The sequence below is a fragment of the Platalea leucorodia genome (genome assembly GCF_965183815.1).
Source record: "Platalea leucorodia genome assembly, chromosome: Z".
NCBI classification, from domain to species: Eukaryota; Metazoa; Chordata; class Aves; order Pelecaniformes; family Threskiornithidae; genus Platalea; species Platalea leucorodia.
Window position 1 is genome coordinate 11,537,921 of NC_138858.1, and position 27,508 is coordinate 11,565,428.

The 27,508-nt window shown below is 56.4% G+C and overlaps 1 protein-coding gene across 33 annotated transcripts in view; it reads right to left on the minus strand.

Annotated features, from left to right (window-relative positions):
* Window positions 1–25,045, minus strand: part of LOC309602865 (atos homolog protein B-like) — a 41,799-nt gene extending 16,754 nt beyond the window's left edge. For 6 of the 33 annotated variants that reach the window (XM_082336932.1, XM_082336955.1, XM_082336928.1 and 3 more), the window contains exons 1-4: window positions 24,962–25,045; window positions 19,720–19,816; window positions 1,557–1,693; window positions 1,118–1,252 (exon numbers count right to left, since the gene is read on the minus strand). The gene's annotated coding sequence lies outside the window, so the exon portion shown is untranslated. Of the gene's footprint in view, window positions 1–1,117; window positions 1,444–1,556; window positions 1,694–2,181; window positions 2,510–3,346; window positions 3,499–5,333; window positions 5,703–7,934; window positions 8,254–13,891; window positions 14,317–16,416; window positions 16,660–18,918; window positions 19,559–19,607; window positions 19,676–19,719; window positions 19,817–21,227; window positions 21,563–24,961 lie in introns of those variants that run through there. The other 27 variants (XM_082336934.1, XM_082336939.1, XM_082336950.1 and 24 more) reach the window with 22 other exon arrangements.
* Window positions 25,046–27,508: the final 2,463 nt, after the last annotated feature.

A 27,508-nucleotide genomic window follows, 5' to 3' on the forward strand; every position in this document is an offset into this window, starting at 1 on the left:
CAGCCTGTCCAGGTCCCTCTGTAGGGCCTTCCTACCCTCCAGCAGATCGACACTTCCACCCAACTTGGTGTCATCTGCAAACTTACTGAGGGTGCACTCGATCCCCTCATCCAGATTGCTGATAAAGATATTGAACAGGACTGGCCGCAGTACTGAGCCCTGGGGAACACCACTTGTCAGCAGCCACCAACTGGATTTGACTCCATTCACCACAACTCTTTGGGCCTGGCCATCCAGCCAGTTTTTTACCCAGCAAAGAGTATGCCTGTCCAAGCCATAAGCATCCAGTTTCTCCAGGAGAATGGTGTGGGAAATGGTGTCAAAGGCTTTACTAAAGCCCAGGTAGACAACATCCACAGCCTTCCCCTCATCCACTAAGTGGGTCACCTTGTCATAGACGGAGATCAGGTTGGTCAAGCCGGACCTGCCTTTCATAAACCCGTGCTGACTGGGCCTGATCCCTTGGTTGTCCCGCACGTGCCGCGTGATGGCACTCAAGATGATCTGCTCCATGACCTTCCCCAGCACCGAGGTCAGGCTGACAGGCCTGTAGTTCCCCAGATCCTCCTTCTGACCCTTCCTGTAGATGGGCGTCACATTTGCTAAGCTCCAGTCAACTGGGACCTCCCCAGTTGACCAGGACTGCTGATAAATGATGGGAAGTGGCTTGGTGAGCATCTCTGCCAGCTCCCTCAGTACCCTTGGGTGGATCCCATCCGGCCCCATAGAATTCTGAGTGTCTACGTGGTGTAGCAGGTCGCTAAGCATTTCCCCTTCGATTACAGGGGCTTCATTCTGCTCCCCATCCTTGTCTTCCAGCTCAGGGGGCTGGGTACCCAGAGAACAACTGTCTGACTATTAAAGACGGAGGCAAAGAAGGCATTAAGTACCTCAGCCTTTTCCTCATCCTTTGTCACTATGTGTCCCCCCACATCCGATAAAGGATGGAGGTTCTCCTTAGCCCTCCTTTTGTTGCTAATGTATCTATAGAAACTTACACCAGTCTCTCCCCGTCCCCAGCAGTTATGCACCTACAGCCCTGCCAGCCCGAGCCTGCTTGCACACACCCCGCTGACGAGTCCCCAACACCCATCTGGGACAGCCACAGCAACGTCACCTTTCCCCGCACACCCGAACGGTCACCAGGGCACTGCAGAGCGGTGGAGAAGGTCCCAGGGATGCTGCCTTACCCCGAGCAGCTCACAACACCGGCATCAAAGCTATGTGTGGGAAGAGGGAGCAGGCGAAGTACCTGTGGTGGGGAGAGCAGCAAGGATTGTGCATGCAGCATTTACCCCGTGGGAACTGCCTGTCCCCACCGCAATGCTCTTGCGATACACTTCCTTTTACCGTAAGAGCCCTCCGAGGGAGGTGCTTGGGCACAGGCACGCAGGCCTCCAGCTGGGTGTTACCAAGCTGCAGCCTGCAGATAAGGCTGCAGCAGCTGTGGGGACATTCAGCATCTTTTCCACTCCCCGTGCTAGACATCTACATGGCACAGGGGGAGGAGATACCACAGACACACATATATGGCCATGCACACCCACCCAACTCACCCCTTTCCAGCAGCGATTTAGAAAGTCTCAAGTCTATCGCAGGCCAGAGTGGTGACACGGGCTGGGCAGGGATTCGGGCTGTAAGGGTGAAGCTTTGTCCATCTTTGATTGTAACGAGCTGGACACATCCAGGGCTACTGCAAGGAAGGAGGATTTCCACCATGAATTCAATGTCCTGTGCCTTGTCAGGGAAAAGAAAGTGTCTCCTTCCCATAGGACTGAAGGTGAATGTCAAACATCCTGCTGGCATTAGGAAAAGGGTGTCACAGCTGTCACCTAAACACTCACACCGTTGCCCGTAATGGAGGCAAACACATGCATGCACAAGGCCCTTTGAAGGGAAACGAGGGGGTAGGAGGGACTGGCATGTCCGACTGCAGGCATACCAATACGCAGGGCAGCAGGAGGCACAGCCCAGCTCCTATTTCACCCCATGAAACTGGCAAACCTCCTGGTCCACACACCCCAAACCACCCGTGGGGTCCCATCGACAGCAGAGCCCTCTGCCCTCCCAGCAGAGCCCATCCACTACTCCCTCTACCAGGATCGGGCTCCTGAAGGGCTGCCAGGGCTCTGAGCAATGCACATGGCTGGGGATGCCCTCGGGATGGAAGGGGGAATCCACCTGGCACCTGGATGTTGCATGGAGATGAAGGAAGCCAAGGCTGAACTGGTGCTTCACATCAGGAGGAGGCCGGAGAGGACCTGCCCTTGGGGCTATCTGTCAGGTGCAGCCTGCAGGGACTACACGGCACCGGGGCACTGGCATATCAGCATCCTCCGTCCTCACAGAAGTGATAGTGAACAGGGATGGGCTCAAGACGCAGCTGCATCACCAGACAACCCTCGTCTGCAGGACATGAGCCCCCACGTCAGTCCCTGCAAGACGCAACGGCCCCCACGTAAACTCTGCTTGCTGCCACTGTTCCAGCCTGTGGTTTGCTGTGCTGCTTCTGTGGGAACACACAAAGCTCAGAGACCTCAGATACCAGCTTAACTATGGCAACTGGATCCAAAACACCTTCAACCCTGGTAGCAGCTGTGCCGCTGGGGACACAGATTTCCCCCGAGACCTGACCCTTTGAGGGAGACAGAGCCCGCAAGAGACCTGAGAGCTCTCCATGGACTACTAGGAACCAGTCTGTCCCGTACAGCTGGGCATGGACCCCAGGGGCTTCTTGGCTCAGACCACGAGACCCTGCTGCTCTCGATGCGTGCGGGTGGTGTAACAGGGATACCCAAGTAACACAAGAGTGCCCAGAGCGGTACTGAGTAACGAGCAGGCTGACAAGGAAAGGAGAGCACACCGGGCTCTGAGCAAGATGGTAGCCCAGCATCAACAAGCCCAAAGGAAAGGCTGAGAGGATCAACTTGAGAAGGGATCTGGAGACTAACACAGGCTCATGGGAATGTCCTAGATCTTGAAAACGCACATAAAAGCACCTGGGGAGCCTGGACATCCTCCCAGCCTATGCCAGATGGAAAGGCAGATGTAGCTACCACTGCAGGCCATCTCTGCCCCAACACCATCGCTACATGCAGCCCCCTTTGCCCAGGACGAACTGGCTCCTGGTAGTCCGTGGGGAGTTCTTGGGTCTCTTACGGCTCCGTCTCCCTAGGAGGGTCGGTCTTGGGGGACATCTGTATCCCCAGCGGCACAGCTGCTAGCAGGGTTGAAGGTGTTTTGGACCCAGTTTTGGACCCAGTTGTCTTTGCCCCCTTAATGAACCAGAGTTCATTACTCTTACAGACGGGATGGGGAAAACACTAAACACCCTTTGAGCACTTACACACCATACACGGGCTTCTGCAGCATCAGGCACCAAGGTCAAAGCTCGGATACACAATAAATTGCAGAGCAAAGTTGTTTCTGAAGACAAGGCTGATAAGGCTGCCAGCAGCCAGCCTTGCAGAAGGACAAGATCAGGAAAAGAGCAGCCATGAGAATAAAAGGCTGGCAAAGAAACAGAAAATACTGGGAGTAAGTAATTCTTTCCAGACAGTCCTTTGGGCTCATCTCAGCCTCCATCTGCTCCCTATCTGCTTGGGATGGTCAGGCAGCTGGAGCCTTTAAAAAGGCTACTGGTGACCTCCCCCACAATCGCCACTGTCTCTGGGACAGGCACCATGGGGAAGACAAACCTGGAGCCCTTCCAGCAGGAGGGCTGGGGGCCAGCATCCTCCCCAGCCTCTCAACAACGCCAGCAGCCCGCTACAGACCACAGCTCTGCGCTGGCAGTGGAGCAGGGCGGATGGTCTGCTGTCCCGTGCTTTACTGCCGACCAGCTTTTTGTGTTCGTGCAGGGAGGGAATAATGCGAACCTCTGGAGAGATGGCTAAGTCAGGTGGGGGCAAAGCAATGAGCTAGGCAATGCTGCTAAGGCAGTGTCTCCATTCCCCAGCACTGCTAATACCATACGGATGTGGTGAACCAAGCCAGGAGAAGGGGATGGACAGAACAACCCCCTGAGCCCTCCACTTGCCTACAAGCCTGTCAGTCCAACAGGTCACAAGCTGCTGCCATTGTCAAGCACCCCGAGAGGTGAAGAACTGGGGAATGATGATGGGAAGGGACCTCAGGGGGTTTCGGTCCAATCCTGCTCACAGCAGGGCCAACATCGAGCAGGTTGCTCGGGCTTGCCCCTGCCAAGGGCTGAAGGTCTCCAAATGTGGAGACTGCCCCCCTTCTCTGGGCCCTGCTCCAGAGTCTAACCGTCCTTGTGGGGAAATATTTTTCCTAATATCTAATTGGAATTTCCCTTGGGTGCCGTTGCTTCTCATCCTGTCCCTGGGTACTTCCCAGGAGAGCCTGCCTACAGCTTCTCTCCAAAACCACAGCTGCCGGCAGCGGTGAGAGCCCCCTTCGCTGCCTTCCCTTTCCCAGGCTGCACAAACCCACCGCTCTCAGCCTCTGCCCCCGATGTGCTGCAGCACACCAGCAGCCCCACGGCGGGACCAGAGCTCCAGGGCATCTCTGGAGAGTGCTGGAGCCCATTAGTCTCAATCCTGCCCAGCCAAGTGTGCCAACAGGGAGGACAAGAGGTACCGGCGACCAACCCTGAGCAGCAGACACCTGCACACCTTGAAGGTGTTGGAAAAAAGAGACTCACCTCAACACTGAGACCAGTGGGGGTTGTTTTCATTCAAGTATTTGATCCTTGTTCTGGTTGGAAGCAACTACCTATGTCAGTGCCTGTGGCAAAACACCTAGGCTATCCCGAGCTGGGAGTCCCAAGTACCTGCTCCAAGAAGTTTGGCCCTAAATACAGAGACCTTTGGCTTCACCGCTGTGGCACTGATTGCAGGCCTACCTCCATCACACGCACGGGGACCTGCCCTCAGGAGTGAGGAGCAGGACCTCCAGGAGTCAAACTCAGCAGAGACCAGCTGGGCTAGATGGAGACTCAACAGCCCAGAGCAGGTCCCTGGATGAGGGAAGCAGCCATCCACGACCCCCCCCAGACCCCCCAGCGTCTGCAGCAGATCCCAGGTCACGCAAATGATTTCAGAGCCAACAACCAACCATGCCCCCAGATCTGCCACGCACCGTCCCCATCCCAGGTCTCCCCCCACGCTGCGTCCACTCAATCCAGAGCTATCTGTTTATCCATCTCTGCTCCAGCAGGGATCATTCATTTTTCCATCCTCTCCCCACTCTCTCAGAGCGGATGGGAAGGTTACCGGGCAGGATCTGACCCCGACAGAGACCTGCTCAGCTTGCCCAGGGCTGCCTGCATGGGGACAGGGATCCACCCCATGCACCGGAGGCTGGGATACCTGGTCGCCGCACTGCTCCCTTGCGGCGCTCGTCTTCGGTCCCTCCTGGGAAAGCCTTGGCACCGAGGATGCCCCAGGCCCCTCCGGGAGAGCAACGTACCCACGGCTGGAGGAGACACGGGCAGAGTATGGCTTCGGCACGTGGCTGAGCTGGATCCAGGCCCATTCCCAAGCCACAGGCACTGCTTCCACCTGCTAAGCCCTGCGGCTTTCCCAGCTCTCCTCCGGCACTCTCATCCCATCCCCCGGGGGACCCGGCATGGGCTGCCAGGCCCTTGGGCTCCCTTAAAGCCCAGCCCTGGGAGAGCACCTGCCCTCTGCTTCCCGCTGACTCATTCCCCTGTGATTCACCCCCTCCTCCTGCCTGACTCACCCATTTCTGCCACAGCCCCGTGCACACACACACACGCGTGTGTGTCTGTGCAACCCAGCCGCAGTTGTCGGGGCAATGGCACAAACTCTGCAAGGCAGCAAACCGGGCAGGGAGCCAAGCAGGGCTGTGCCAGAGCCCTCGGCTCCCGCAGCACCCAGCAGCAGCAGGGGCAGAAATGACGCCGCTGGCTCAAGTCCATGGCCAGGAGACGGGGCGGAAAGGCAGGCCCGGAGCACTGCTGTGTGCCAGCGCTGCTGAGATAAGGAGCGATGCTGGGGGAGGGCTTCCTCCAGGCTCCGAGGCTGCCTTCCAGGCAAACCCGTTCACTTTATCAGCCCTCCGGCAGCCTGACCCCACCGCTGGCTGTGGGAGGGTTACCCAGCGCTGCCGCAGCTCAGATCCACAGGCGAGTGGTCTGCCAACTAACCTGCCTTTGGGTACAGCCAAATATACCCTTCCCAGGCTGTGCCCCTTCCCAGTTTGACTCTCCAGGGTGAAGAGTGTCCCGGGAGGCAGAAAGGGATTTCTTCTAAGCACACGGCATCGGCTAGTGCCACTGCCCATGCAGGGCCCACAGGCTTGGCCAGTTCCTAAATCTGGACATGCAAGCCACGCACACACAGATGTCCTCTGCAGGCTGCTTCTCCGGCTAGCAATGCCTCTAATGCTAAGGGCTGAACCTCAAACAGGCTTTGCCCCACATCCTTTCCCTTCACCTCTCCCCCAGCATCACCCTTCCAAGGGCCCTCCGGCTAACCTCAGCCTCCTTCTCGGGGCGGACCAGAGCAGAGAGAGGTGACAAGAGTGAGACCGCACACCGCAGCTGTGCCGGAGCCCAGCGAGAGCTGCGGCACACACCTCCCAGCCGGCGAGCGGCTCTGCGTACCAGAGCACATCCATCTGCGTCAAGGAGCGCACGAGAGCGCCGGCGCACGCGGAAGACGCCGGTCTGTGCAGCACAGCCGGTCACGGACCTGCGCCTCTGCCTGTCGTAGCTGGAGGATCCATTTCCCATTGACTACAGGAGAAAATTACTCTCACTTTTTCCACTCCACATCCCACGGGTCAGAGTCATGCTGCCAAGGGGCTCTGGCCCCTTCCACCCAGGAGCGCTTGGCCAGGTGCAGCATCTTGCCCACAGCCACAGGCAGGTTGCTCAGGACAAGCCTTGCTGGTGCTGCAATAGAACAAGTCGGTCAAGCATCACGTCTCCAGCAGGGTCACACAGCCCAGCCGGGTCAGGAGGCCCTGCCACCCCAGAATTAAGGCCAGACTAAACCATCCTTTGGCCGGGGAGAGAGGGACAATGTACTGGGCTGGGATGTCACAGATTTAATAGGGACAAAGAACAATTTTCTGCCAAAACTCAGGACTGTATGTCAGAGCTGCTGGTTCTCCCTAGATTTTTACACTCCTGATTCTCACCATGTATGCACAAGAGCCTTTCCCCCTTCTCAGGGCAAAGAAAACCAAGTTTTCTTTGCCACACAGGGTCCCACGGGCACCAGCAGCTTGCCCTGCGTGCCACCCCTCCTCTCATCAGGATGCTCCAGTCACCGGGGTCCCTTCCAGGGAGGCAGGGTGGGAGATCCATAGCGCTCAACGCGTCTCACCAGCGAGGCCAGAGGCAGAGCCAACACCGTGGTCACGGTGTCACCGAGGTCACAGTGCTGGGCAAGCACCTGAGCAAAACTCAGCAGCCAGCAGCAGGTCAGGCCCAGCAACTTAAATCAGCCTGTCACCACTGAAAACATGAGTTTCCTTACAAGCTCTGGGAGCCCTGAGAGAGCAGCTATAACCTACAGGCAAGAACGACTCCCTGCCGTAGCCCCCAGGCAGAGGGGAAGCCAAGGCATACGCCCCACAACCAGCTGGAGCAGCCAGGAACTGCTCCGATTTGAGCCAGACCATGATGATTCCCTGACAGCCCCCCATTTGTGTAACAGAGGGCTGTAACAGAGGGCTAACACCCCATCTGCAACACCCCCTCCAGCCAGGCTGGCAGGGGAAGAGCAGAGAGGAGACAGCCAAGCTCCTCTTGCTTGTGACCACGCCAAGGGGATCCCTTGCACCTGCCTTGTGTTCCCCTTCTGCAGCCCAGGTGGCTAAGAAGAGCGGCAGAGTGTCCCTCCAAAGCACAGTGACAAGACCTTGCTGCCTTCAAATAGCACGTTTCAGCTCAGCAAGCTGGGAACTGTCAGTGGAGGGGTGCCAGTTTGTTCACCCACCTTTATGTCAGCGGCTTGCTTCTGCAGCACGGGCAATGCCAGAGGGCGGGATGAGAAGAGAGGATTTGGGGCAATGACAGGTGGAGAAGTTCAGGCTTTCTCAATGGGGATGCTAAGCAGCAAGAAGTACACCAAGTTGGTGCTTCTGCTGAAACAGTCCCTGTTTACAAGGACAGACACACAGAGCACGACTCTGAGAACAGGCCATCTACCAAGGTGAACAGAGGACATGACCCCTTCCAGGAGCCCTGAACCGAGCCTTTCATTTCTGGGTTCTCCTTCTCACAGCAGCTCTGATCTCCCTACAGTTTTTCCTTCGCAGTGCTTGAAAAAGTAGCGCAGCCTCCCGGTTGCACCACTTAGGTGGTGGCTGCAGTGACCCTCATGGAGTATTCCCTGGGACCAGCTTTCTTCACCTAGAGAGAGACCAACAAAGCAGCAGCTTTTTGTTCCAAAAGTCACATCCAAGGTCATCTGATCCAACATAAAGACCACATGTGGAATTTCTTTAAATAAAAGCTTAGATGGGGGAGCACGCCTGTGCCAGGGGATGGAGCTGAATAGCCAAGTGCCTGCTAACCCAGCCTGAAAGTTTTAAGGACTAAACCACCTTTTCTGGTCAGTAACACAAATCCAAGTTTGCTAAAATTGGAAAGCCCACTGTGTGGTTCGCAGCTGGCACTCACCCCTCCTGCAAGCTGGAGACCCCTATTGTCTCGGCGGCCCTGATCAGCCCCCGCCGGTGGCAAGGGGATGCTCCTGCTGACTCAGCCCATCCTGCAGCCCTCTGTACACGTCCTGGGTGGGCCGGCTGGCTGGCTTACACCGTCTGAATCTCAGGATGGAAACTAGCTGTGTCCTCTTTCCACCTTGCTGTGGGAAGGGAAACAGAGGTTTCTGCCATCCATCCCTTCCCTGGCTTCTTTTGCTGGCCTGTCTGGTGCTCTGCCCTATGGGGCACCCTGAGCAGACAACATGAAGCAAAGGGGCTGGGAAAGCAGCTAGACTTGGGCTTTCCTGCTTAACTACACATGAAAAATCCAGTTTTAGCCTGGGCAGGCATTTAAAAGCCAACTTCCTCTTCTGTCAAGGCAAAATGTGTCTGCAGGCACCCGGGACTGATTCCTCTTCTACATTTTGGAGAGATCCTCCCTTGCAGGCATTGCCTTTTACCCTCTGCAGCCTTCTGCTCAGAGCAGGTTGGAGAGGCCCAAGTGCTGCCTATACCAGCAATGCTGCAAATTCAGGTGCCATGTGTGGGGGCAGCTGCAAATGTAATATGGGGGGGAAAACCAAAACCAAACCACCCAAAAATCCCAGGTCAGAAGGCCTGCATAAAGCCTACAGTCCTGTCCTCCTGGCTCTCAGCCTTGTGTTTAACACTCATTCATCTCAGGATACAGTTCCAGTTTTCACTCTGGTCTTAAAGCTCCCCATGAAGTTGCTCTCACTGACCTTCACAATTTCTTTTCTCTCTGCCCTCCTTCCAGCAGGGACCTCAACTGCTGCTGCCTCCCAGCAAAAGGGTCTCCATGACCTTTGTAATTCAACACACTGGGAAAGGCTCAATCCATCCCCTCTATTCCTAGCCCAACACAGACCTTAAAAGCTCTCTTTGTTCCTGCTACAAACCCTACCCCACAACTGCTTAACCCTTAGGGCACTGCCTCAAATAAAGAGTGCCTCACAGAAGCAAGGCAGGTTGCCGCATCCATGGGAAGCTGGACCTACCGTCCACCTACAGAAGAGCTGTGCTGACAATCTGCTGGTGGCTTGCAGGACGCATCGGATAGACACAACGGGGCAGGGGGAGGAGATGTCTCTGTCCATCCTCATCAGCAGCACAAACTACTACCAAGATGGGCATGTGGGGACCCTGTGCCACACACTGATGCAGTGACATGGGCATGGGTTGGGCTCACAAGTCTTTATAGTCTCCTGGTCTCTCTGCCTGCCTGCCCTCAGTTCAGCAGGTTTATTACAAAACATGCTCCATGCAGGCAGATTTGGGGCCGCAAGGAAGGAATAGGGGTGAGGAAGGAAGCAAGTGGGACCGGGCAGTCCCCTTGTCACTCCTGCAAGGACTCCTCTGCTCCTGCCCCCAGGGACAGCCATCGCACCATGCCCAGGTGCAAAGCAGAGACAGCGAGGGATGCCATACCGTCACCTCTGCAGCCTGCACATAGGCAAGAGCGCAGTGACAGCCCTCCTGGTTCTTGCCTTGTCTGAGATAAGCTCAGACCCACGTCCCAAGCAGCAGCCCATAAATCACACGTTAGAGGAAGCACTGCCATGGGACTGCTGTAATCATATGCCCTGCACAAGGGAATGCAGAGGGGATGGAAGGTGCAGCCAGCCCTCCCTGCCCTAGCCCTCCCTGGCACAGGAGAAGGCAGTATGGAGCAAGAGATGCTTTGTGGCACCCAAAAATGCCAGCTCTGCAGCTGAGATGGAAGAGAGCTGCCCTGCAGCACCCCAAAACACCAGCTCCATGGTAGACAGAGCAAGCTTGTGCTGCTGCACCCCAAAACACCACCTCTGCAGACAGGACGGGGTAGGGCCACCTTGCAGCACCCCAAAATGCCATTTCCTACCAGCTGCTGTAACTTCCCCTCTGCCCCTTTCTGGCCCCGCTCCGCCCCTCCCTGCTCCCCAGGCCACAGGGAAACTGAGTCACGGCGTGCCATCCCTGCCCCGGGGAAGGGGAGCAGGTGGGCAGCCCCCACCACTGTGCGGGCAGCAGGGCAAGGGTGGTACCGACACCTCTGAAAACCCCGGTGATGGGGAGAGATAAAGATACCCACAAGTCCTGCACTGAGCAGCTATCCGAATTACAAGTCTCCTCTGTTCCCACCTCTCTTGAAGCAGAAGTTGGCCCTGCTCTGCTGCTGGACTTACGGACTGCGTGGGCTACATCTGCCCCACAGACCGACCCACATTCTCGCGGGCACCAGAGGGGATGGGGACGTGCAGGGCTCTGCACCAGATGCACGTAACTTAGCGCGGCCCAGAAAAGAAAGGTAATGCCACACAGGAACAAAACAAACAAACAAATTAACAACCCAGATATAGCATTATAAATCAGAAGAGTGCCCTGGCTCCCAAAAAGCTGGTAGCAGACTGGATGTTTCCTTGAGAGCAGATCATTGCATTCTTTACTTTGAAAGATTCATGCATTTGAGTAAAGACTTAGATTCTCCAGTCCAGCTCTAGGAGCTGACAGGTTTCCAGGTACTGCCCTCAGCCTCTGTTTTCACCACACCCCTCCAAAAACCCTTTGAGGCCCTGCTCCCCAGTTAAGCCTTCCCAGGACCAGGTCCTACTTGCAGCCCTTGCTCTAGCTGAGCACAGCAGTGCTCGCCCACACCAGCATCCTTTAAAACCCCTTTATCTGGTGCAATAGCAAATCACCACTCATCTACCTTGCAGGCAGAGAACCTAAAGATTCATTCATTCAGGCTCCAGGTCAGACATCTCACTAATGTTATTAAAGTTACAGTTTCTTTACTGCATTTCTCAAGATCTTCATGAGGTTAAGAGCCCAGCATCGTCCAGTTCAACTGGGCCACTGAATGGGAAAGCAGAGCTCAAGTCGCAGAAAATGCACAGCTACTACGCACTGCCCATCTGCAAATCTCCTGGCATCGTTCCCCAGGCTCAGGGTCTCTTGGTTGCCTCACTCTACCTTCCTGGGGAGGCTGAAAACGGATCCTTTCACCCCTCCCCTGGGAAGCCTGTTCAGGTGGTATTTGCTGCTGTTGTCATGCAAAGCATAACGTTACTGCCAATATGCTTGCCCCAGCTCTATCTCCCAGAACAACATAACAGTAGATTAAACTCATTATCCCCTATCACTTTATGGCACAATCTTTTCATTTCTCTGTTAACACACATCTGAGACGTATCGAGTTGCAGGCAGGCTCACTCCAAAGGACATTCCCTGCTCTTTCCTCACAAGGATTTGCACAAGCAATACCTTTTCTTTTTGGTAGCAAAAAAAGCTGAAACCAAACCAACACCACCACCAAAAAAAAAAAAACAAACCCAAACAAAAAAAACACTCCAAAAAAACCCACTAGGATGTTCACTTAAGGACAGAATTTGACTTTTCATTCCAGACCACCACTTTGGCCAGACCTTTCCCAGGCTCCGGAGGGCAACATTCTCACTGCTGCTCACACTGGTGCAGCTCCATTAGCAGCATCTGGAGTGCTGTAGTAAGAAAGCTTTCAAGGAGGGTGAGATGCCTTTTCCTTCCCAAAAGCGACCAGCACACAAACACAGGCGTTTCCTGGTAAACTGCTCCTCCTTGCTTCCAGCCTCTGCTACAGGGCCGGCCTCTGATAGCAGCCTTCCTCCGGATGCACCACTGCGTTTTGCTCTGTTACTCTTAACAGTATGATATTGTAGGGAAATGGAATTAAACAGAGCTGTAATCTATAATAAATCATTCCTACTGAGCTGCCAGGGAGATAGCTGCACAGGAGAAAAGACAGGAGCTGTAAGTCTGTTTCCTCGACAAATCTCAGCCATGAGACAGCCCTTTGGTTACAGGGAACAGGCACAGCAGCAAGAGGAGCACTTTCAGGGCAGCAGGCCGATGCCACCGATTTTTGTGTTCTCTCTCTCCAGATTTATCACATGGCCAAGACAGATCATTGCAAATACCCCAAGATCCCAGACTGTCAGCCCAGAGGAGAGAGAGTTTGGCAGACCAGACCCAGACAAAAAGCCTGAGAATATTCTAGTTCCTCAAAAACTGCTCATATTTTTAGCCATTGCTGCCCCTAGAAGATGAATTGAAAGCAAAGCTCAGACCTGCTACTTGATGCCGTAACTGCTTTATTTAGCTGGCAGCCACAGCAGAGAGGACCTTGAGAGTTCCCCTCTTTGTCCACCGCTGGCCCAGCTATGCTAATCTCATCAGTAATGCAAACACTGGTATAGAAAGGACTCAGGTGACTCTGCTAACCTGTCTATGCTATGCTCTCTCCGCACAGCTACAGCACTGCTGAATGGCAGCAAGAAAACCCCAGTGCACACACCATTTTCCCCAGGTCTAATATGAGCAAAGAGTTGGCTCTTGCAAGCTATTCTTTATGCATCTTCCAGACAAGGCAATCTGTACAGCACTGCTGGGCTCGACTGTCTTCTCACAATTTAGGAAATGCAGGTAGAAACACCCACCGAGTCAAAGTTTCCTCTTGGTCCCAATGATCCATCATCTCTCTGCTGAAATCCCCAGCACACTCTCTGCAGCAGCAGCATTAAGGTTGTTCCTGATGTCCAAAAGTACACCGGCCATTTTTTCAGAGTGACACTGCTCAGGATGGTGTTCCCGTCTGACTGCTAGCAGGTATGCATGTCCCGGACTTGCCTAAGGCGATGGCAGCAGCAAAGCGCAGCAGCACGTAACCCACAAAGTACTTTCCGAACTTCAACACTGCAGCTCAGCCAGGAGGAAATCTCTTTTGGCTGCCTCTCCCTAAATGCTTATTCCAGTACTGCCTGTCTTAACTCCTCCCCAAATCAGGAGCCGAGTATGTGACCCCACTGCCTTTGGGCTTTTCTGACCCTTTGTGCTGTGCTTAAAAATGCGTAGTATTAACAGGCAAGACAGAAAAGGAGGGAGCAGTGATTTCAAAGATGACATGGTTATAACTCATCAGATCATAGCACCCAGGAGCTCGAGTCTTGGACAAGGATCTCAGCACATGAGATGCTGTACAAATGGCAAAAGAGAAAACACCATCTCCCTTAGAAACTGGCAATTCACATCCCAAAACACACACATAACCTTATCTGCTGGGCTCTGCATCCACCCCATGGTATTTCATAGCACATCTTGGGGCCTCAGTCCGGAGGAAAGATCAGAAACAACAGGCTGTGACAGTGGGGTCAGAGGGAACTACAGTTTGGCTCAATGGATTCTGACCATGCTCTGCCATCATCCGTACCTGTAACATATTGTAACGCCAGTTCTTGCACCAAGTGCTGAAGGTCACATACATGAAGAGCAGTGCTCGAGCTGCTGAGCTGAAATCGCCTTCAGTGTCAGGTACCAGTGTCCCAGCTTCCTCCGTGGGAAGGAAGGTCCAGCCGTCTGTGCGGAGCAAGCTGTTCCCCTCCGAAAAGGGAAGGAGCCTGTTGGAAGCGGGAGGGAGGAAGCACGCCGCTGCCTGCCGCAAGCAGCTTGCCCAGAGGCTCCATGCTCCAGCTGCCACCTCCTGGTTTGCTCGCCCTTGGCAACACCGGGGTCTGGAGTCCAGGGGACATTTTACAAACAAGTCTAGCCTGTTTGGGAGTTTTAAGATGATTGGAACTGTAGCACTGGACAGCGCTGGGCAGTCCATACAGATCTTATAATCACCCTAAATTGGAGATGGACACTATGGCAGATTGGAAATGGCGAAATGGTTTTCAGGGGAATTTCTGTGGCTCTGTACCCTGGTTCAGAGCTGGAAGGAGCAGTCAGAGATCAGGCAAGGATCATGACATTTGTGAGCACAAGGCCATTTGGGGAGCTCACAGGCAGGCATCCTTTCCCCCTCAGTTTTGCCTGAACATCCTAGTCCCAGAGGAACTCTGGCCACAGGCACCACAGCAGTGCGTGCCACCCCACGGCAACCCCGCACGTCTGCCCTCAGAGCATCCTCCGAAGGTGGGGCAGGATCCTTCCCCTCTCGTCTGGGCCGGGCGCAGAGCTGTGGGCAGGGCGTTGTAGCTCACTGTGAGCACTGACCTTTGAGAGGCGTAATGAGAGAGGTTTTACAGCTCACACAGCCATCCGTGTCAAGGCGGGCAAGCCGTGCTTGCTGCCAGCCGGTCCCTTCCCCCTGGCTCACATCCAGGGCTTTAGGCACATCACGGATGACAGGTCAGGTCTCAGTCACACTCACATTACGGCCAGGCTGGAGCTGGCTTCCTGACCTGTTCTCTCTGTGCAGCAAGGGGCACCATGTTCCCTGCTTCCTTCAGCAACAGGAGCCAGCTCTCTACCAGCATCTGGCAAGGCGTCTGCCCAAAGGCGGCTTCAGAAACATTTAACTCCCCCTTTACCTGCCGCAGAAGATGGTCTCGGGCTGTATCAGAGGGCTCACTAGATTGTCTGCTCTCCATCAGAGAACAGATACACTGGAGCAAGGCAAACTGGCTGTGCAAGGTGGACGGCACGGTACAGGGCCAGCAGACTCATAGAATAGTTTGGGTTGGAAGGGACTTTTAAAGGTCACCCAGTCCAACCCCCTGCAATGAGCAGGGACATCTTCAACTGGATCAGGTTGCTCAGAGCCCTGTCCAACCTGACCTTGAATGTTCCCAGGGATGGGGTATCTACCACCTCTCTGGGCAACCCATTCCAGTGTTTCACCACCCTCATCGTGAAAAATTTCTTCCTTATATCTAGTCTCAATCTACCCTCTTTTAGTTTAAAACCATTACCCCTTGTCCTATTGCAACAGGGCCTATTAAAAAGTCCATCACCATCTTTCTTATAAGGCCCCTTTAAGTACTGAAAGGCCACAGTAAGGTCTCCCCGCAGCCTTCTTTTCTCCAGGCTGAACAACCCCAGCTCTCTCAGCCTGTCCTCATAGCAGAGGTGCTCCGTCCCTCTGATCATTTTTGTGGCCCTCCTCTGGACCCACTCCAACTTGCTTTCCTCTGCGGTTCAGTGAGAGGGCTCAGGAAACTCGCTTCTTTCTGGCTGGGCCTGCTCTACAACTCAAGGCTTCAAACAGAACAGGTCTGCAAACAGGAGCTGCCTGCCTGTTCCTCAGCGAGGTGTGAAAGAGAGAGGGGAGAAGATGGACAAAACCCCGCTGGCCACCCACCCTGAGGCTGCTGCCCAAGGAGAAGGGCTCCGGACACCAGACTGTCATGCAGGAGCCCAGCGGTGCCGAGCCCATGGCACAGCCGGGATGGGGCTGCATCGAAGGCTGCGGCAGGCTGCATGTTTGCCCTGGCTGCTCCTCCACCTTGCGCTGCGGTGCAGCGATGCTGCCAGCAGTGAGTTGCCATAGCAATCCCCCCAAGCATGCCCTCCCTGCCTCCCTCCTTTGTCTCTGCTCCCCCAAGCCTTGCTGTCCCCTCCCCGCTACCCCACACATAAAACCCGCTGCACAACACCCAAAAGCCTCAACATGCTCCTAAAGGGCGGTTCATCACCCCGAGGAAGGACAGGGGGCAGAGGTGGAAGCCCACCCCACAAGCCGTCATCCCCACCCGCTGCACAGGCAAGGTGCCTACCCCACACCCGGGTGTATCACACCCCACCGTGCTCGGAGACACAGGAGAGCCGGGTGGCCAGACCTGGGCTGCAGAGGCCTCTCCAGCTGCACCCCATGTTGTGCTGTGGCAGGCAGGGATGCTTCAACATCACTGCCTGTCCCACACTGCCTGCTCCACAGTGGTGACACGCAGCCCCTGCCCAGCCCAGCCCAACACGGCTGCCTGCAGGTCAGAAAGCCCCATGAGCTCTTTCTACCTTGCGACAGCACCAGGTTTGATGGAAATGAGGGTCCCAGACTCTTCTCGCTGCAGCCTGGGAGGCATCTCCTACATCTCTGCGCTCCAGTCCCAGCCCATTTCCACTTCAGGCAGTTCTGTTCTGCTGCACCGAACCTCGCTGTGGCGTGAACCGGAGACAGGATCCTGCTTCGCTTCCTGTCCTAAAACTGTTGTTTACCGTTGCTACGTGCTGCTAAACGGTTACCCAACCCGGCGTGCGAGCAGAGCTCCTCTCCCTTTCACCTCTCCCACACGGGCACAAGATGCGAGGGGAAGACAAAGGACCCTGCTGAACCACACTCAGGTGTGATACCTGCCAATGTCTTTCAAAGAATTAATTTAACGACTGAACAGAATGGACAAAAAAAAAAAAAAAAAAAAGACCTTGCTTAAAAGCTCTGCTTCCCTCTCCATTCTGCCCTTCCCCAGATCTAGTAGGGCCCACCACAACTGGTTGCATCACTTGAGGGTTATAGCAGAAGCTAGCGAAGCCTCGGTCCTGATCCAGGATGAGTCACGGAGCCCAGGAGACCGTGCAACTTCCTTCTGATACCATCAACCATGTCTTACACGGGCTAAAAATAAAGATGGGCCAAAACTGCAGAGCCATGTCTTGCCTCAACACGAAACTTAGCAAAGCTCAGCGCTAAGCTCAGCACTGATGAAAAATCACCTGAGCAGATGGAAACCAAAAAGTGCAGAGAGGCCAAAAGTCTTGGGTGCACAAACAAGGGAGAGGCTGGGAAGCCTCACCCTGTGCTGGGCTGGAGGATGGCGGTGACAAATGCCAAGCAGCCATCCAGCCGTACAGAGAAGTCCAGAGCTGGGCTCTCGTCTCACTCTGCTGTGGGCTTTGGAGTATTTCCACACCCAGAGGCTTTGCAGAAGGCTGTTTTCTGCATCACATGCACCCACCTGAGACAATAGGAACCGACTGGTGCAAACAGGAGGGATGCTGCATTTTTGGCACGGAAAGGCTGGAAAGCTGCAGTCCGCTTCCTACTGCGCAATGCGTGGGCACCCACAAAGCAAGGTCCAAAGGGTGCCTGGCACTAGGGCTATAAAAAGGGGTCACACGTATATCTGATATGGCTTAGATACTTTAGGTAAGTGAGGAATTCAAAGTTCTTCCTAATCCCTGGGACGCTATGCCCTGGGAAAACCTTCGCACATGAGGATATGGGACTTTCACATAGCTCTTAGCAGGGAGTTGCAGGATTGCACACAAATAGGAGCTCAGAGGGACACCGGCAATGTTCAGAGACCTAAAATTAGCCTCAGCAGATGATCCTCTGCTCCATTCTTGGGAGCAGCGAGAACCGAACAAGGATCCAGCTGTCCCAACACTCCCATGAACAGGATCTTTGAATGCCCGACCTACTTGGAACAGAGATGGTAGGGCAAAAAGGGGATTCCTCGCATAACTCCAGTGCCAATACTCACGACGAACCCAGGGCCCCATCTCTGAAGGGGGGCAGCATTTTCTTGAGGTTTCTAGTGGAAAGAAGACCTACTCCTAGATCAGCTGGTCAGACCAAGGGGCAATGGCAGCCCACGCACACTAAGAGCAGGCCGAAGGACATTAGGCTGACCACTTTCTGTTGAAGATATAACCTCCACTTTGCTCAGTCTTTGAGTTTGCCAGCAAAGCAGTCCATCCCAACAGAGGCACTGCAAGTCTGTCCAAGGGTCTGCAAGCCCTATCGGCTTCCAAATTACTGCCAGCTGCCTGAAACTGAACTAACATGGTTAATTCAGCCCAAATATATAACACGTGGGTTAGGCATGAGAGAGAAGAGGTTCAAAGCAGAGAGAAGAGGCTCATGCTATGACCAAGTAACAGGAGAGGCTGCTGCATTACACATATATGGGAGATTTGCTGTCCCTGGAGGTATCATGTTATTTGGTCAGCAAGGGGCGGGGCGGGGGGGAGAAAAGTGTATCCGACATGGTAAGCTTTTTGTTCAAATGCCTCTTGTCAAAAGACAGGGGAGCCCTGAGAGGATGCTGTGAGCTTGGTGGGCTGGGATCTGCAAGCAGCTCCAGCAGAACCAAGGGCAAACCTCTTCTCTGGTCTTAGCTGCATAATGTGTCTCTTTTCCATCACTAAGAGAGATATAAGATCCCAGCATGGAGCAGGTATTAGCGATTGCGACAACTCTGCTGGATAACGGGGCTGCTCTGCTGCCACTGCGTTGTGTGGCTGGGAGTCTGCAGCACACAGCACTAACATGAGCAAAGGACTTCTTCCTTCCTTCCTTTTAACTTCCCAGGTAAATCTACCCCTGCCTCACTCGCTGTGGGTACCACGTCAGCATCAGGCTGAAGGACGAGATGGCCTGAGGCCCAGTCTCCAGCTGTCTCTGGACTGGCCCCAAACTTCCCTGGCAGACACTTCAGAGGAAGAGCCACACAGCCTGGGCAGCCACGCATCCTAAACAGCGGCTTCCCCATATAACCTCTCTTGGCCAAATCGTACCTGAGCAGTGGGGTGAGAGAAGGACTCTGTCTCCCTGGAGGCGCAGTGCTGATGAGAGCTCCCTTCCCGGTAGGAGCACAGCCGGGGCGGGCACTGCTGGATCCCCCGCAGGCACGCAAGCATCCAGGCACAGGGACGGGAAGCCCACAGCCATCTCAGCCTGCTCCAGGCTGGTTACCTTCGAGCAGTGAGGGCCTGACCTTCACATTTCTTGACAGTGGCCATACAAAGACTACCAGTCCTCCTGGAACACTTCACTGTCACTCTAAGCCTCATACACCATGGCCAAGGGCCTCCTTGAGCTACAAAATCCTGGGAAAATGCATGCAGAGCTCAACTGATTCTAAGAGAAAGCAGGATCACATCTGCCATGAGCTCTGGGTGAAGTCTCAGCTCTGTTTGTTCAGGCAAAGGACAGCAAGCAGCAGAGACCAGCAGCTGGGAAACACTCCCATTCAATATTGCTGGTACACAGAAGGACGAGTGCAGCAAGCAGCACAGGCTGCAAGTTCCCAGGGGCTTAAAACACACTGCCCTTGAGCTCCTGACAACTGTGTGCAGGGTTCAACAGTCTTAACAGCACCAGTGGTACACATTCAGGCTGCCTTCACCACACTGCTGGCAAGGTGGGAGGCAGGAGCACCCAGCAAGCCTGGGCGGTGGGAGCACCTCACCTGGCTGACACCTACCCTATGGAGCTGTCCCTTACGGGCCAAGGGGAGGAAAGCACAGGGTTCCCTTGCTTCTTCACATAGCCCTGGTGAAGGAAGAGAAAGCAGTGATGATTGAACGGTTGCTAACCTTGGTGTAGGGCTGAAGTAGACGGGAAAGGCAGCTCTCAGCTGTCAGCACCTGCAGTGTGGTCTTGGGGTTGCTTGTTCCAGCTGTCTTGGGTCACCTGGAAAGACAAGTGCACACACATTCAGCTCAGCTGGGAAATACCCTGCCCACCCAAGAAGACCTTCTGAACACCGAGCGGGCAGTAATTGCTCATCCAAGCCAAGCGAGTTAGTGGCCTATGCACAGAAGCGAGAGACCCCGAGCACCCCAGCACCTCAAAGATCCCGCCGTATCTTTTACCAGTGCTGAGGCCGCCCCTCCAGCTGCAGCCCTGACTCCCTCCTGGGGTTCCAGTTATCACCCCAGCTCCCCTTGTGACTGCGGGTGGGCGCACGGTTGGTCCCCCAGAGAGGGCTGCTAAGGGCACTGTCACTGTCCCCCTTCCCTGGATTTCAGTGCAAAGTTGCTCCACCACGCAGGCTTTGCTGGTATTTGAGTGGGTGCGCTGGCATACGGCTTACCTGCAAGAACAGGCTCTGGCCGTGGTCCCCACAGGCCACCTGCTAAACCACCCCATGGGGACGTGAAGCCAGGGCAGGGAGGGCCAAACTCCGCTGCAGGGAGACACCGCTCCCAACAACCCAAACAGACCAAGCCAAATCCAACACTGCAGCGTTTCCCAGGCTACATTGAAGGGGGAAAGTGACAACTGCTTAATAGAAATCTCCGAGAGGCCTGCCAACACCATCACAAAGACGTTTAAGAATCCTCCCCAGGCTCTCAAGGCTGTAATTACAGACTACTGCAGATTGCACTGTGTGGGGGCTAGGTCCTGATGCCCAGCAGGTCCTGAAAACTGGGACAACATCAGCCTCCCCAAAACCAGGTCTGACATTCCCCTGGCCACAGGCATGATGAGAAAAAGCTGCGTAGGGGCAGTCCCCGCTCCCCAGCCTGCCCTCCCGCATGGGCTACCACTGGCAGCGCAACCCAGCTCCGACCAGAGCCACAGCAGCAGTCACGCTGCCGGTCCCCCAGAAGCACAGCGTTTAAATTGTGATATGGGGAAGCACCCACACTAGCTTACTGGTGCACCAGTCCTTAAAACAAGTCATGAAGGCACCCAGAAAGTTTGTGCTCAACGTCACCTGCACCTACACAGCTAGCAGGTCAACCTGCACCAGCGTCCCAGGAGAGGTCCCACCTGGAAGCTGTACCAGCTTGTCATGGGGGCTGGTTTTGGGGAGCTTACAAGCAGAACAAGCCCCAGTAAGTGTAGCATGTGTATATGTTTAAAACCCTCCGCCAATTCCCTGCTCTACCACACTGTCTTTCAGGGAGGGCTCAAGTGGCTCCAAGCCTGAGCAGTGACAAGAATTGCTTTGGACACGGCTGAAGGCCTGCCACCCACATACTGCTGCAGCGCAGGAAGCGATGGCGACGTATCCGACAGGGATGGGTTGAAAACACTCCCCAGGAAGAATGCAATTACCCCAAATGGACTGAGGCCAAGAGATTTGGTTTATCACCTCAGCTCTTGCATATAGGGCTTTGCATCTTTGTTCATTTCCAACCAGAAGAATCACAGGGTTGACATCAGCCCTGGCCCGGGACATGGATTCGTTACTAAAAAGCACTTCCAGCTGAATCACTAACTGCACTTTTTGCAGTACACAGGACTCCGTTGGAGGCTTCCCATCCAAGTATTGTTCTGCCATCATGCTGCTTAGCTGGGGGGTTGTCCAGGCCACAACACAGGCAAGTATGACTGCAAACCACCGGCCAGTCCTGAAAAAGCTCACTGAAATGCAGAGCATGTGAGCTCAGCTGCTCTTCATTCAGGATTCACAACCAGCTGAGGACACTGACAGAAACAGGGGGAAAACATGTTAATTGGCAGCTGGGCACTCACGAGGCCAAGCAAGCGAGACTATGAAAGAGAGGAGCAAAGGGAGGATGAGGAGTTGCAAGGACATTTCCCAGTCAAAGCAAATCATTTTTAAAGCCAACCTCAAACTTTGTGAGACCGGGTTCTCTAGAGGTTATATTCACCTGGCTCACTTGTTCACGAGGAAAAGCAACATGGAAAAACAAAGGAAGAGAGTTGGTCAGAAAAGAGGCTCCAGGGAGCAGAGCTGCCAGGTGCTGCAGACAGAAGGAAGGACCAGAAACATGCGATGGTGTTACCAGGAGGCAGGGACCCACACAACCCGCTGGAGGAAGGCAGCCTCTGGGAGCGATGCGCGGTGGAGAGGCACCAGGCAAAACCCTCCCACAGAAGACTCCCACTGCCAAGTAACCCACAACGACACCCTCCACAAGCCATCTGTTAGCATATAAATGTCTCCCTTCGGGATTTGTCCTGCGTTGCCCTTCACACCTGTCCTGCTTCAAACCTGACTTCTTAATTCCTCCAGCCATGGAAGCCTCCGATAATTTGATTAAAGCTACACTGATAGCGTGCTGAGGACGCCACTTTTCTAACCAAGATGGCTTCACTTTTTCCTTTCACACCTGTGGCTGCATACCTACGAATGACAGGTTTTCTTGTTCTGCATCCAGGAGACGTCCTGGCCCCCAGGCACTGTGCATTTCCACACAGCACATGATGGTGCCTACCAAATCTAGCAGGGGACAAGCGTGGGCAGGCCCAGAGCAGTAAGGGCAGGTAAAGGACTCGAGAAGAGTCAAGAGTCATTGACTTTCAAGAGTCAGATCAATAACTATCCCCTTGAACCACCCTCAGACTCAAGCAGTGACGAAGGTCCAGGCATCTCTGGCCTCTGCTTCTCAGTGCGGCCATGCAGAAACGTGCCAGGGCAAGCAGACGGTAGCAGACAGCAAGGAGGAAGACCAGCGGTGCAGATGTGCTTCTCTGACCTCAGAGGTCCCCTGAACTCAGGGAGGGAACTTCCTTTCCTCCTCCTGCTCCGCATGCTCAGAAGACCTGAAACTGCTGAGGGAACAGGGGCTGGGAAAGCGCAGCAGCACAGCACAGGGAGGGTGTACGGACTGGGTGCTTCATCTGCCTTGGAGGAAGCTGCCAGGAGTGAAATAGCAACCCTACCAGTAAAATTAACATGGTATGTTATTCCCTAAAGTCCATTTCTGCAGAGAGGGCAGACGTGAAGAACAGAGCATCAAGAGTGGCTCTGCCCAGCTGCTGCAAAGGCAGCGGAGTGGGGGAGCCCCTCAGCCAGCCGCGCCTCCAACAGCGGGGTCCCCACTGCCAGCGCAGGGTGACCCCACCAGCTTTCCTTCGGGCAGTGGGTAAGAAACCTCTCGGACGGGGAACAGAAACACGGTGACTGGCAGAGCTGAAACAGCCCCAGCCCTGCCCCACTTGCAGGCTGGGCTTCGGTCCAGAAGCGCAGCTCCCCAAGGACTGCAGCTGTATGGCTGGGGCGACAGGAGGGCTCTGCTGTCCCCACACCCCTGGCCACCCCAGGGTCCATGGGAAGGGACGCATTTGGGCCCCACAAGAGCCAGCAGGCACCTGACAAAACGTTATGAGAGCAGCTGCTGCAGATGAAGCCAAGGCAGGTGCTGTCTCCTCTACAAAAGACACCACGGCAGCAGGGTCCCGCTCTGATCCAAACCCTGTACAAACCTCCCTGCCCACCCAGCTCCCGCCGCTGCCCTGCCCTCAGCACAGGCAGAGCTGCCAGGAGGCTGCAGATCCCAGCCTGCCGTGATGCCCGGACTGGCTGGGCTGCGCAGAGGGAGCTGCATGCTGGGACATGTAGTCCCTACCAGGGCTCACTCACGCCAAGACCCACACGATGTGAACTGCTGCTCTGAAATAAAGCGGTGACAAGGCTTTACAGGATGACTTAATTCTCCCGGTCCTCAACCCCTTTCTAAAGCAGATCGCAGCCAAAAGTAACTCTACTACTATCACATACAGAGTTTTCTCATGTTTCACCTGCCAGACCTTGTTCACCTTCTGCACGTGTTACTGAGTTTGCCAAGACTCTCTTTTGCGTCAAGGTTCAGCCCTGTTACACTCTCCACCACTTCCCCTCTTTGCTAAGGCTAATGGGCACAAATCAGGCAGGGGAGGACAAGTCCATAAGCAGATCTTTGCTTGTGTGATGCTGTTTAAAAAGGCACTGAGTGGAAGTGACTTTTAAAATACCCTAAGACACAGCACCGCATTCCTCTACCATACACTTTCCACAGCAGCAGCAAACTCCATGCTCCTTCCTTAAAAAAGGGCTAGAAACCCCAGAGATAAGCCTATGCCCCTCGTACGTGTCACCAGACGGGTCACGTTCACAGGTGGGTCGTGAGCGAGCCCACAGCCCCAGATCCCATCGCACAGCCATCCCCTCCGTCTTCCCTAACGCACGGCAGCTTTCCGAACATAACGTCTGGGACTGCCAAGAGTACGCTGCCCACCGCCCGTGCCGTTTCTGTAGAAATCGGGGGCCTTGGCTACAGCAAAATGCTTGAAAACCCCACCAGGTCTCTAGCTGCTGGTTTTGGGTGGGTGAATGTCCCCCACCGGTGGCGGCTGTCACCGGAGGGTGGCAGGCCTCTCGGCACGGATGCTGGGGTTCGCATCCACGCCAGGGCTGTTTTTACAGCCCCACGCTGAAGGCTGTGATTTACCCACGGGGTAGGTGCCGGCCGAGCAAGCGCTGGACGAGCCGCATCTCCCGCTCCCTGCCTCGCTGGGCTGCGTGGCCGCGCCACAGGGCACGGCAGCTCCAGGCCTCTGGCACGGCCCCACTGCCACGGGTGTCCAGGGGGGAGAAGAGCAGCCAGCGCGTCCCAAGCGGTGCGAGCTGATGCCCTGGAGGAGGAGGAGGCCCCATCCTGCCCGCAGAGCCCCGGACAGGCTGTCCCTGCCCATCTCACGGCGCAGAGGACGTGGCCTTGGTGGGCGAGACCGGGGACAGCGCAGCCGCCCTGCGCTGCCGGGGGCCGCGGCGGGGGGGTGGGAGCCAGGACCGGGGGCACCCCCCCGGGCGCAGCCTGCGCCGCCCCCCCGGACAGCGGCCCCGCCGCGCCCCCCGAACCCCGACCCTGCCCCCGCAGGTCCCAGCCCCCCATCCCGGTCACGGCCCCCCGGCACCACCCGGTCACGGCCCCCCCCCCACCGGTCAGGGCCCCCGGTCCTAGCGCCCCCCCCCGAACCTTCTGGAACCGGGAGGGGGCGGCGGGGACGGGGCGCACTGTCCCCTCTCCCACGCCGGACAGGCGGCCCGTCCCCCCCGCCGCCCGGTGCCCCCCCGGCCCCGCCCGCCGCCGGACCCACCAGCGCCCCCTCCGCTCCGCCGCCACCGCCGCGGCCCCGGCTGCTGCGCGGCTCCCTCCGCTCCTTCCGGGTGCCGGCGGGGACACGCCCCCCGCGTGCCCGCCTCCCCCGCGCTGATTGGTGCGCTGGGCGGGGCACGGCGCGGGGCGGAGCCAGCGCTGGGGCGGTGAGGCCAATGGGCGGGAGGAGAAGTGGTGACGCGCGGCGCCAAGATCCCGCCCTCTCCCCGCCCCCTCCACGTGCGGGTGTGTGATGACAGCGGGGAAGGGGCGGTCACGGGAGAAGCGGCTCCTCATTGGCCGCCGGCGGAAGGGGCGGGGCCTGACGCCGCGCCGGGCTGGGGGCGGGGGGGGGGGGGGCTGCCACGGTGCCGGCCCCGCGCCTCTGCCCCACGGCCGCGGCCTGGTCCGGGCCCCGCGGGCACCCCCCACCCCGCAGGCACGGCCCCCCCCGCCCCGTGGGCACAGCGTGTCTCATCCCCCCCGCTTCCCCCGCCACCGACCCCACGGCGTGTCCCACCCCACGGGCACGGCGTGTCCCAGCCCCACAGACATCCCCCAGCCCCACGCTGCGGCGTGTCCCAGCCCCACAGGCGCGGCCCCACGGGCATGGCCTCCCCCAGGCGGGACCCCCGCGGCGTCCCCCACCCCACGGATCATGACCCGAGTGGGACCACCCGGGGGTGTGTGTGTCCCCGCCCGGCGGTGCCGGTGCCCCACGGGCCCAGCCTGCCGGACACCCACGCAGCCGGGCTGGGAAACGGCAGTGCCGGGCTGTGCCGGAGCCGGCCGTGGGTGCAGGACCCACGGGGGCAGCTGCCCCCCGGGAAATGGCTGCTCGGAAATGCCTGAGCACCGAGCAGCCGTGGGGCACCGCGGGCTCCGCCACCCGCCGGCGGGGACCCGGGCAGGACCCACTGCCCCGAGGGGCAGCGGCCCGGAGCTCACCAGCCTGACCGCCGGCCAATTTGGGGTGAAACTTTGTAAAAAACAGCCCCCCGGCCGACTCACCTCGCTCCTCCGCGAGCCGCAGCTGCAACACCGCTCTAAAAATAGCAGGGACCGGTACTGTCAAACGATAAATATAACCAAGGTCTCTTCTTCTGACCGTGCTAGCGTGCAGCGAGCTGGATGCGAACCGGCGGCGCACCGGCTGCCGAGCCCCAACACCCCCCTCGCCTTGCTGCTGGTCCCCGGGCATTATTTTTGGAGGTGCCGTCATGGACAAAGCCGTGCTGGGCGCTCCCCGGGAACAGCCGTGTGCAGGGGGACAGCAGGACGGCCGGTCCTTTCACCCCCCTGCCCTCCACGTCCTTTCCTGCAGCTCGATGTGCTGCTACGTGGCCGTGGAGCAGCTGCCGACACAGGACCTCGTTGCCTGCTGGGGCCTCAGCCTGTTGTTGTAGGAGATTTCTTGTTAAATAACCCCTGGCTGGTCCCAGGGTGGGGTTGTGGGCCATTAAAGCGTATTTAATGTATGGAGCATTTTAATTTCTGAACATGACGACAGGAAGACATGATGCTCCAGTGCTCCGGGTGGTTTGGGAGCCGCTGCCTCAACCGCATCTGCACAGGTGCCTGTTTCAGGGGGAAAGACCCTGGGATGCTCATTTCCCCCACGCCCCTGCTTGTCCCTCGCAGCACGGGTTTCCTACACGCTCCCAGGGCAATATTTAGCTTTTCTGCCCTTTGGCCCCATGTGTCAGCTCTGCCGAGCTGGCGAGAAGCTCTGGTGTCCAACCGGGATGGGCGCAGAGGCCTCGGAAACCAGATATGGGCTGAAAACAGCTCAGTCCCCATCGCACAGCTGCTTGTACGGGCTGCCTTTTCCAGCTTAAACTAGCTGAAATGAGTTCAGGGTTAACAAATGGTTAACAAACCATTATTGGCCTGAACGGGAACTGAACTGGAACAACTTCAGTCGCAGCTGAACCCGATGTGGAGCTGAATCCAAAAGATTTGCTGGTTCAGCTCCTTGGCTGCAGGGAAATATGGGCTCCTTTGTCCTTGACAAGAATAATACATTTCTGTTTATTGTGCGGGCAGCGAAGGATTAATAATATCCCAAGTTATTTACCCCCCGCTTTTGAGTGCTGAGAGTTTGCGAGGGATGTCCCTGCTGAGCACACTGTCCCTTAGCAACCTCCCCTGATTTTTAAAACACGCTCTCGTTCCAGAAACAGGATTAAGGAGCAGGGCATAAAAGCTCCTTTTAACAGCCTGGGTGGGGTGAGGGTGCTCCCGCTCCTCCCGGGCACGGGGCAGGACCTCAACCGTGGCCATTTGTTTGGGAACGGTAACGCAGGCAGAAGACAGCAGTGGTTTGGAAAGACTCCAGAGGCTCGGAAGGGATGGGGATGGGGGCAAAGTTACTGCATGAGCCCTACCGCTGCCTGGCAGAGGGACAGCCCACCCAGGGCTCGCCAGGAGTGGGCTTCATCCACTCCCTGCAAACCGTGGGGACCTGCGGAGGACTTCACAAGGGTCCGTGAAGGCAAGCAGGGAGGTTTAAACACATTAGGCAGGGCTCTGCACCATGGCTGGCCAC